This window comes from Microtus ochrogaster, chromosome 8 (genome assembly GCF_000317375.1).
Source record: "Microtus ochrogaster isolate Prairie Vole_2 chromosome 8, MicOch1.0, whole genome shotgun sequence".
Lineage (NCBI taxonomy): Eukaryota > Metazoa > Chordata > Mammalia > Rodentia > Cricetidae > Microtus > Microtus ochrogaster.
The window spans coordinates 78,815,685-78,826,493 of NC_022015.1; positions in this window are offsets into that span (position 1 = coordinate 78,815,685).

The following is a 10,809-nucleotide window of genomic DNA, read 5'->3' on the forward strand; positions in this document are numbered from 1 at the left end:
GGGAGCCTAGGCAGTTTGGATGCTCACCTTACTAGACCTGGATGGAGGTGGGGGTTCCTTGGACTTCCCACAGGGCAGAGAACCCTGATTGCTCTTAGGGCTGAGGAGGGAGGGGGACTTGGTTGGGGGAGGGGAAAGGAAATGGGAGGCGGTGGCGGGGAGGAGGCAGAAATCTTTAATAAATTAAAAAAAAAAAACCTGGATGAGCACAGACAGAATGTATGAAGAAGTATTAGCAACTGATATTTGCCTTGATAAACAGAGTTAGTTATTCATTATTATTATTGTTATTGTTGTTGTTATTATTATTAATGAAATAGATTATTTTGGATGCAGTAAATCTATATTATAGTTTCCCCTACCTATACTCCTACCAGTTCCTGCCCAACTTCGTTCAACCCAAGATTCTCTTCCTTCTTTTGTCTCTCATTAGAAAAGAATATACCTCTAAGAAATAACATCCAAATGTGAAAAAATAAAATACAGTAAGGTTAACAAATACCATCATAATGAAGTTGGATAAGGCAATCAAGAAAGAGGAAAGGAGTCCCAAGAATAGGCACAACAGTCAGAGAACAAGGGTCCCCACCATCAGGCGTCCCATAAGAATACTGAGCTAACAGCTTTAATATATACAAAAATAGACATAAGGTCGACTTTGTAGGATCTTTGCCTGCTGCTTCAGTCTCTTTGAGGTTATGTATGCCTGGTTTAGTTGATTCTATGCCTTAGTATAAGAGAACGTGTGGAATAAATAACTTTGGAACACATTGGCATAGTAGACAACTTTTGCAATGGAACACAAATAGCATAGGCACTAAGATCAACAATTAATAAATGGGACATCATGAAACTGAAAAGTATCTGTAAGGCAAAGGATACCGTCAATTGGACATAAGAGCATCCTACAGAATGGAAAAGGTTTTTAACCAACTACCCATGTAAAAGAGGACTAATATCTAAAACATATAAAGAACTCAAGAAAATAGATATCAAAAACCCAAATAATCTAATTAAAATGGGGAACAGATATAAAGAGAAAATTATTAATATAGGAATGTCAAATGTATGATAAAAATTTAAAGTAATATTTAATATTATTAGCCATCAGGAAAATGTAAATCAAAACTATTTGAAATTCTGTTTTGCACCTGTAAGAATGGCTAAGATTAGAAAGACAAGTGACAGCTCATGCTAGCAACGATGGGCAGGGGAACACATATCCATTACTGGTGAGAGTGAAACTTGTATAACCACTATGGAGATTAATATCTTTTTTACTCAAAAGTTGAGGATCAGTCTACCCCAAGATCCAGCTAAACTACTCTTGAGCATATACCTAAATAGATTTCCATTCTACCACAGGGAGAACTGGTCAAGTTCATTACAGCTTTATTCATAATCACCAGAAACTGAAAACAAACAAGATGTAACTCAACAGATAATGAGATAAAGAAAACGTTGTGCATTTACACAATGGTGTATAACTCAGCTGTTTAAAAATGGCATCATGAAGTTTTCAGCCAAAAGGATGGAACTAGAGTAAAAGTAAAAGTAAAACTGAGTAAGGGAAGCCAGACCAAGAAGGAGAGCTAGTTTGCTTTGAAGGTGTGGCCTCTGATGGGTCTAGTATACTCCAGTAGATGGTTACACACCTGTAAGTATGTAGCTCTCACTAGGAGGACAGTATGAATTTAGGAAAGAAATGAGGCCACAACAATGGGAGGGTTAAATATGGGATTGGAAAGATCTTGGAGTAATTGGGGAATGAGAATGAATATAATCAAAATATACTATATGGAATTCTCAAAGAGTTAATAAAAATATGATTTCTTTAAGAAAAGTCATTCTTTGTGGCCAAATTTGACTTTCTTGAAAAGATGCCGGCATGCTTCATCATACATAAATCAATAAATGTTATTCATCATATGAAGGTAATCAAAGACAGAAATCACAAAATCATCAAAATAGATGCAGAAAGGCCTTTGACAAAATTCAATATCCTGTCATGATAAAAGCTTTGAGGAGACTGGTGGTGGATGAAACATAACTGAACATAATAAATGTTAGAGTCATTGAACTGCTGTCATCATGATCCTCCTAAATGAACAAAAGAAATTAAAGCATTTCCACTAAGCTCAGAACAAAGCAAAGCTATTCATTTCTCTCTTCTGTGATCTGAAATGGTGTTTGTAGTCTTTGCTAGAGCAATATGATGAGATGGGAGAGATGCAATTAGGAAAAGAAAATTCATATTTTCTTTATTTACAGATAATTGATCCTATACATGATATTTTCAGTACTCCACTTGGGAACTAGTAGTGTTGATTAATATTTTCAGTAGAGTAGCATGATAGAAAATTAACCTTGTAAAAATTATCTTCTTAAAAATCAATGACAAACATGCTAAGACATAAAAAGATAACCCCACTGACAATACTTAAAAATAAAATAGTGCATAATAAACACAGCCAAGATAGGAAAAATCTCTACAATGGAAACTTTAAAATGCTTTATGTTTATAACCTTTATAAAACAAGTTTTCAAATCTATAATGTCTACATAAAAAACAATAAATCGATAATCTATTTTATTAGATAGAGGTACAGTTTGTGAAATGGATACAAATCTATCTAAACACTAAACTAAATTTTTGGTGGTTTTTAATTTTATTTTTAGTTGTTGTTGCTTTCTCTGTCAGTGAGATGGAGTCTTATTATATAACCAGGGCAGGCCTTCAATTTTTAATGTCCCCGTTGCTACTTCTCAAGTTCTGTAACTGTAGGCATGTTCCACCGTGTCCAGCTCTGGACAATTATCTGTTAATGCCTTAGTAAAATTGGAAACAAAAATATTGGAACAATACTGAATACTATAGAAAGAAAAAAGAAATATATCTCTAAGTGGACCTGGCGGTGTGGGTCTAATCAAACATATTCACAGGAAAAACATCCAAATGAAATATGCAGAAAACTAGTTAGAAACTGATTAAAAGTTAAGCAAACAAACTAACCAGAAAAAATGAAAGTTACAAACAGTGAAAAGAATGTAAATCCTGATCAAAGTCAGCTTAACTCAAATACTGAGATGATTGTTGGGAGAAAAACACTTAAGAGAATAAATAAGTAGCGAATACAGAAAAATACATATTGTTATAAAACAAACTAGATGATTATAAACATTATATAATAAATGACAGTGATTATTACACAACAAAATAAGACACCTCAGACTTCTATTTCTAGTTGTGTGAATTGCGTAGACTGCATTACCCAAAAGTACATTAACAAAAACACAAGGCAGGAGGTAACTAATTATGCCACAGAGGAGGGATCCTGCTCACAGCGCTGAGATGGCTGAGCTCAAAGTCATGGGTACTGGGATTCAGATCCCAGCACTCACATAACAACCTGGGGCTGCTACACAGGCATATGACCTCATGTTTGTGTCATGTACTTCCTGGCATCTGTGTACACATTTCTGCATGTACATTTGCACAGACATGCTCGCAGATATAGCAACACACATTGTAAATAAAGTCTTAGAAACCAGTAGTAAAAGCCCTGCTCAGATGTTAGTAGCAGACATAGCAGATTAGCCAGTAAATAGCCAAAAACAAAGATATGGTATTATTACTTAAATAAATTAAAGGGTTTGAAAATATAAAGTTAAATCATATTAGTAAGACTAAGACAGTGCTCATGAAGGTGGCTGGAAGGAGGCGCTCGAAGAGACTGTATAAAGCGATGTGTCCACTGACACTCCCACAGTCCATACAACTCATTTGCTAACAGGGAGCTTTGCCAGCCTGCTTTGGTGGCTCACACTGTATTAACTTTTAAAAGAACCTTTAGCCTTCCTTTCTTAAGGTTCAGGTAGAATTTTCATCTCATAGGTTGATCAGAGGGATATTTCCATATATCTTACTTAAACAAAAATAAAATCCAGATAAAGAAGCTTTTTAGGCCTAGTAGTTAAGAGGCCTGGGTGCTCAGGCTAAGTTACATGCTCCCAAGAGAAACAAGGCTTCCATTTTTAAGGGACATAATTCGATGCTGTTTTCCTCATTGGCAGGGGAAGAACCAGAGGAAGTAATGTGGGTAGGAGAAGGAAAATATTCACTATTTTGAAACATAGTTGCAATAACATATAATCACTATTTATGATGTGTATCTTAAAAAAAATCTGTACATATTCAAGTACTATATTCGGCATAATTGTATTTACAGTATGACAATGATATATAATTACATCTCCTTTGAAGTACTTTAACAAGATAGCAGACTTTAATTTTATTATGTGGGGTTTTTTGTATTATATTTCTAGCAAATCAGGATTTGATGAATTATTTAGTGAGAGCCTGCAAACCAATCCAGCAATCCCTGTGCATAAAGTAATTTTGATTCCAATAAATGTATTTTTGACAAATGACTTCTCCTTACATGATTCATTAATTACTATGGAACAGACCTACAACAGCAGAGCAGTTGGGCATATTTTTGTACTTGGACCTATCTTTGCATACTGAGTGGAGAAAGACCAAAATAGCTTACATTTAAGAAGATGGTAGATAATATTATATATGTGTCTAGTTGACAGCATATATATCAAACAGAAAATAAAGAAAAAGCAATTAAGAGTCACAAAGTTTACTCTTATCTCAATCATGAAGATTATTCATACAGGCCAAGAAAAGGAAAAAAGTCTCCATTTGAGAAACAGAGCATCTTAAAACTATAAACCACATACTGGCTTCTCATCTCCTAAACTCCTTTCAAGGGTCGCACTCCCTTTAGTTTTGCAGGTCACCACACTGCTGTGTGTAAGACAAGTGATCAGAGCCCAACAGTGAAAACATCACAGTCAAAATGCATATCTGTCATTTTCTTGACCACAACTTTAAGATTTAAGGGTAATCAAATTGTTTATGTGGGCATGTTTATCATTGTTTATTAATTGATAGATCTTTTCCTCACAGAAAATAATGCGATTGATTAAAAAGAAGCTTCTCTAAATTTTGTAGTCACATTGTGTGGAAAAAAAATTCAGTACAAACTAGGATGTTAAATGAAAAGTTTGGTCACTGCAGAAAGTTAGAAACCAGAAAAAAGAGTACTGTGGTAAATTTCATAACTATACAGTAAAAATAATGACAAGATAAATTTAAAGCAAAGAAACAAATGAGTTCAATTAGTTTGAATTTTTTCAATAGACAAATGATAAGTCAAATAAATAAATAGCCAGGTATTTAAGATTGACATTAATTGTTTGCAATACATACTTACTTTATAAGAACATGTGAAGGGAAACAGAAATAAGCAATAGGTATTTTGTGGTAATATATAATACTAGTAAATAAAATAAATACTATGTTTTGGGTATAAAAATAATCATCTAAAAGAAAACAATCTCATCATTCAAGGATTCATATTTAAATGTATATAATATTTTCAAAAATAGTAAAAGTGAATAAAAGTTGGGTAGAAATACAAAGAAGATAAATTTTGTCAGAAATTGGCAACTTATGAAGCTGAGTAAACAGTGTATGAGAATTGTCTGACTGCTTTAAAACTTTCTAGATTTTTGTAGAACAGGAAGTATGCGACACAAAAACAAAATTACTATTTCAAAATTTTATAGTGAAAAAGTGAGAGAGGGTATAGTTTGATTAAATGAGGAATATTTAGAATTGAAAATCATAAAAGAGTCTCTCAAGAAGGAGTTACCTACACTAAGAGTTAAAATGTTTATATAGGTAGTAATTAACCATGGGTTAGAAAATGGAGAAAATTATAAAGGTAAGGCCAAGATCAAAGGTAGAAGCCCTTGAAGTAGGGAGGAATCAAACACATTGAAAAAATAAAAGGCTATACTACTCAAGCTAAAGTGTTATCAGGCAAAATGAACCACTAAAATGAGCAATAAAATTATGGTCATATTACATAGTATTGCTAATTATTTTACTATATAATGTAGGCATTCTTAAGAAAAAATAGTTTTAGCAATAAAAACCAGGTTAACTATGTTTGATTTAAACATTATTGGAATGACATTATACTGCCCTTAAATAATAACTGAAAAAGAAAAGGGGAGCTAGAGGTGAGGTTATATGGCTCCCAACAGAATGACTGATCCAAGGCAGTGCCAGTGACTAGACTGAAGTTGTATACATCTAAGAAAATGTGTGAACTCAGGTGTTGGGGTGATCAGGACTATCACATAGGCATATACTATTGCCCTCAACAAGAGACCTAACACAAAGAAACAACAAGGATATTATTAAATTCATACAGTGAGTGGAAAAACTGTAACTTGACAGTGTTGATGTTCATCAAAATGAAAATGAGCATCAGTCAATTGGGGATAATAAAGTTGATTTCCCATCTTGTAAACTTTGAATTACTTTGCAACATCAACACAAGCATTGTATAGATATTTGCTACTACAATATTGAACTCAGAAAATTGATTTGATCTAGGAAAATAAATTGTATTAGAGTTAATCTTGCTGTGAAAAAACACTATGATGTTGGGAAGGATAGGGCTTAGGTGGCTTACATTTCCACGTTTTTCATTATGGAAGGAAGTCATGGCAGGAACAGGAATAGGACAGGGATCTAGAGACAGGATCTGATGCAGAAGCCGTGGAGTGATGCTACTTACTGGCTTGCCCACCATAGCTTGCTTAGATTGCTCTCTTACAGAACCCAGAACCACCAGCCTGGGGATGTCAGCATCTACAATGGACTGGGCCCTCATCTTTGAATCACTAATGAACAAAGAAAATGCTTTACAGCCAGATACAATGGATCTTATGGAAACATTCTCTCAGTTGAGGTTCCACCCTTTCTGATAATGTTAGCATATATCAATTTCGCATTAAACAAGCCAGGACATAAATATAGAAATTTTCTAATTCTTTGAAACTTTCATATATTTATATAGTGAATTTTACTCATTTTCACATATTATACTTACCTCTTCCATGCCTCTCATTCTCACTTTCCTACTGGATTTTCTTAGCCAATCCCCTCTCAAGTTCATGTCACATGCACATGTGTATGTATCGGGGGGGGAGGGTTATGTGAATTGTGTCCCAATGAATTTGATAGGAGTTATTTGCCTGCATATGGGTGAGAGGCGACTTATTATCCAAACCTAGATTATCTATGGAACATACAGAAGCAAAGGGATCAACAAAGTGCCACACCAAGATATACTGTCCACACATTGACTTCTCCTTCTAAAGCACAGGAGGTGAGAGCAGCCAAACCTTCTACCTCTATAAAGGTACACATCCAAAAGGAACTGGATTAATTTTACAAATCATGTTTCAAAGACAAAATAATATTATGTAAGCGAGGAGAAACAAATCAATGAAAATTCCATAAACACAAGAGGTTATCCAAAGTGAAATGACATTGCACTACTGGTACCCAATACCTTTTCTGAGACTCATCAAGGTCCTTTGGGTGAAGAACCAGAAATGAGAATTCTATTTGGCTTTTATATTCTCTCAGGAAATAACAAGATGATAATATTATAATATCAAAAGAATCAAACATGTAGATTTAAAAATTAAAAAAATAAAAATACATTGTGTGCATATACATTCATATAGCATTACTATTGTAATAATATATAGACATATGTAGCAATAGTAACCAAAGAAAGAGAAGCAATCGTCTTGAGTTGCAAAGACATGGGAGGGGTTAGAAGGAAGGTAGTTATGAGGGCTGGAGGGATGAAAGGGAGAGGTAAATGATATAATTCTATTTCAATTAAAACATATTTTAAAACTAAGACATGTAGAGACTCTATAGTCTAATGTAAAAATGTAACAGAGGAAAAGTAAAACAGCACAGAAATGTGCAGTGTACAATTGTTGTGTATTAGATGTGCTAAGAAGTAAGGCTAGGAAACCTGCATCATGATTTAGTATACTACTGGTCAGAATTTCAAACAGTCTTTGTTTTATTTTAGCTTGATTAAAGTGGATAAACCCCCAATGATAAGGGGTACCAGCTCTGAGAGCCTAGGCCATCTTTGCAAACACTTCCACATCAGAAACTAAAGGTTATATTAAATATATGATAATTAAGAAATGGATAAGATGCTAAGTTAAAGGACCTGAAGAAAGATATGAACACAAGACCAGTCTCAGAAACTGATAATGATAAGCAGAAATCGTACCATACATCCATAAAAAGGTGCTTTGAAATTACTTGTGAGAAAATTTAGTATTAAAAATGAGCATAAATATAAGAGTAAAATTGATCAATCAGTAAAAAGATTAATTCATCAATATTTCCTTAAGTAAAATTAAAATTTTTGTTCTGTTTTGATATTGTTGTAATTTGTAAATTTGAACTCTGATAATAAAAAACAAAATATAGATATAATTCATTAAAATTAAAACTCCTGTTCAAAATTAAGATATTATGAATGTAAAAGTATAAGCCATAAACTTAGAAAGAGCTATACATATGAATAGCAAATGCACACACATAAACAAAAGCTTGCAATTTGAACACAAAAAGCACTCCTAAAATGAATTTTAAATAGTCTAATGAATCACCTAATAATTGAGAAAAAGGCAAGCAAGAATTTCATGGAAGACAATATTTTGAGAGTCAAAAAGCAGTCTAATATTCTAAGTAACATTATTTTGCAGAAAAAAAAATGTAAATTAATGCCCTTAAACTATGGCTTAAATACAAAATATTTCCCAAGGAGTGTTGGGTTCTCAGCTGGCAGTGATATTTAGAAGACATTGGGAACTACAGGAGGGGGGCCTCACTGGAGAAAACAGAACCTCGCAGATTGCCTTTGAGAGGCACCTTGTCTGTAGACCCCTCCTGTCTATCTGTTTCTGGCCATCATCAACTGAATAATTTTTTTTTCTGACATGTTCCACCACAATAATTTACGTTAACCCAGGTCTACAGCTATGGAAGTGACTGATCAGGGACAGTAACTGTTCTTAAAAGAAAAGGTAAAAAAGAAGGTAGAAAAAAAAAGGCTCAAAGACATTTATAAATTTGCATGTTGTAGAGAAAATTACATTTGTATTCCAGCCATCCAGATGGTTTCTGTTATTTATGGAGCTTTCCACTAACCTGCTAACCTGAGAATGAGCAGAAGAAACACACTCTAGTGAAAAGTAGGACAAACACTATTTTTAAATGTTTAACATAGAGACAAACCCACTGCTTCTGCTCCCTTTCCATTACTCTATTTTTTCTGCAATGTAATCCACTGATCAATTAAATAGCACTTCCTTAGATGCTTTAAAAACAAAATCCTAAACTTTTTTTTTTCATTTTGCTTTGTTTTTGTTAATACTTCCATCACTGAATTTTCACCAAGTGAGGTTTTATAATTTTATATTATTGAGACTGGTCGGTCTCAAAAATGACATGTTACATATACTTTATTTACAATGCAAGAAGATGACAGTGGCATTGCAAATCCCTCTGAGTCAGGGATGTGTAATAGAAAGGCTTCTTGTTTGTTTCCTGGCCACCCAGATTCAAGAAATGATCACACAAAACTATATTATTTGCAATATGATTTGGCCAATAGCTTAATCATATTTCTGGCTAATTCTTACATCTTAATTGATGGAGGTGGGTCATCTTTCTATCTGTTGTTTCATTGGTTAAGTAATAAAGAAACTGCTTGGCCTCTTATTGGGTAAAATTTAGGTAGGCGAAGAAAACAGAACAGATGCTGGGAGAAAGAAGCTGAGTCAGGGAGTCACCATGATTCTCCCACTCCAGGCAGACGCAGGTTAAGATCATTCCTGGTAAGCCAGCTCGTGAACTAAACAGATTATAAGAAATGGGCTAGTCCATGTGCGAGAGTTAGCCTAGAAGAGGCTAGATAGAAATGGGCCAAGTGGTGTTTAAAAGAATAGTGTCCGTGTAATTATTTCGGGGCATAAGCTAAGCTAGCCACGTGGGTGGCCGGGTGCCGGGATGCAGCCTCGCTGCTCCTATTACAACACTTAATTTAACCCATTTAAATTTATCTGTGTATCACCATGAGGTTGTACCCTACCAGGAAAGTTTCAACGTGTCTGTCTCCAACAGAGGCACCATGGTTTCTCATCTTACTTGGCCTTCCTTCTCCCAGCATTCAGTTTAGTTTTCCCTGCCTAGATATTTTCTATGCTATCAGGCCAAGCCACTTTCTTTTTTTTTTTATTGAGAAAAGGAAAAAAAAAAAAACAAGTTTCCGCCTCCTCCCAGCCTCCCATTTCCCTCCCCCTCCTCCCACCCTTCTCTTCCTCCCCCCACTCCTCTCCCCCTCCCTCTCCAGTCCAAAGAGCAGATCATACAAAGGGAATCCCATATCACGGATATACTCAGTTACTAGCCACATCCAGCCAGAGCAACAACTTTCCCTTTTTAAAGACTTTGAGCTGCCTCTCTTGTGCCTCCTCTCCTCCATAGCATTGCTGAGACCCTCCATAAGTCCAAATCAGTCAGTGGACTTTTTAGCCTGGATAATCTTTATGGAGGAAAATTGGTTATACCTTTCATACTTAAAATTGAACAACCTTTGATCTAGCATCTGTGACTACAGATTTTATGAGGCAGAAGCACAATGTGATAATCACATAGACATATATACTTGGATATTTATTGTATTATTAAAAGTCATGGGAGCCGGGCGGTGGTGGCGCACACCTGTAATCCCAGCACTCGGGAGGCAGAGGCAGGCGGATCTTGGTGAGTTCGAGGCCAGCCTGGTCTACCAAGGGAGTTCCAGGACAGGCTCCAAAGCTACAGAGAAACCCTGTCTC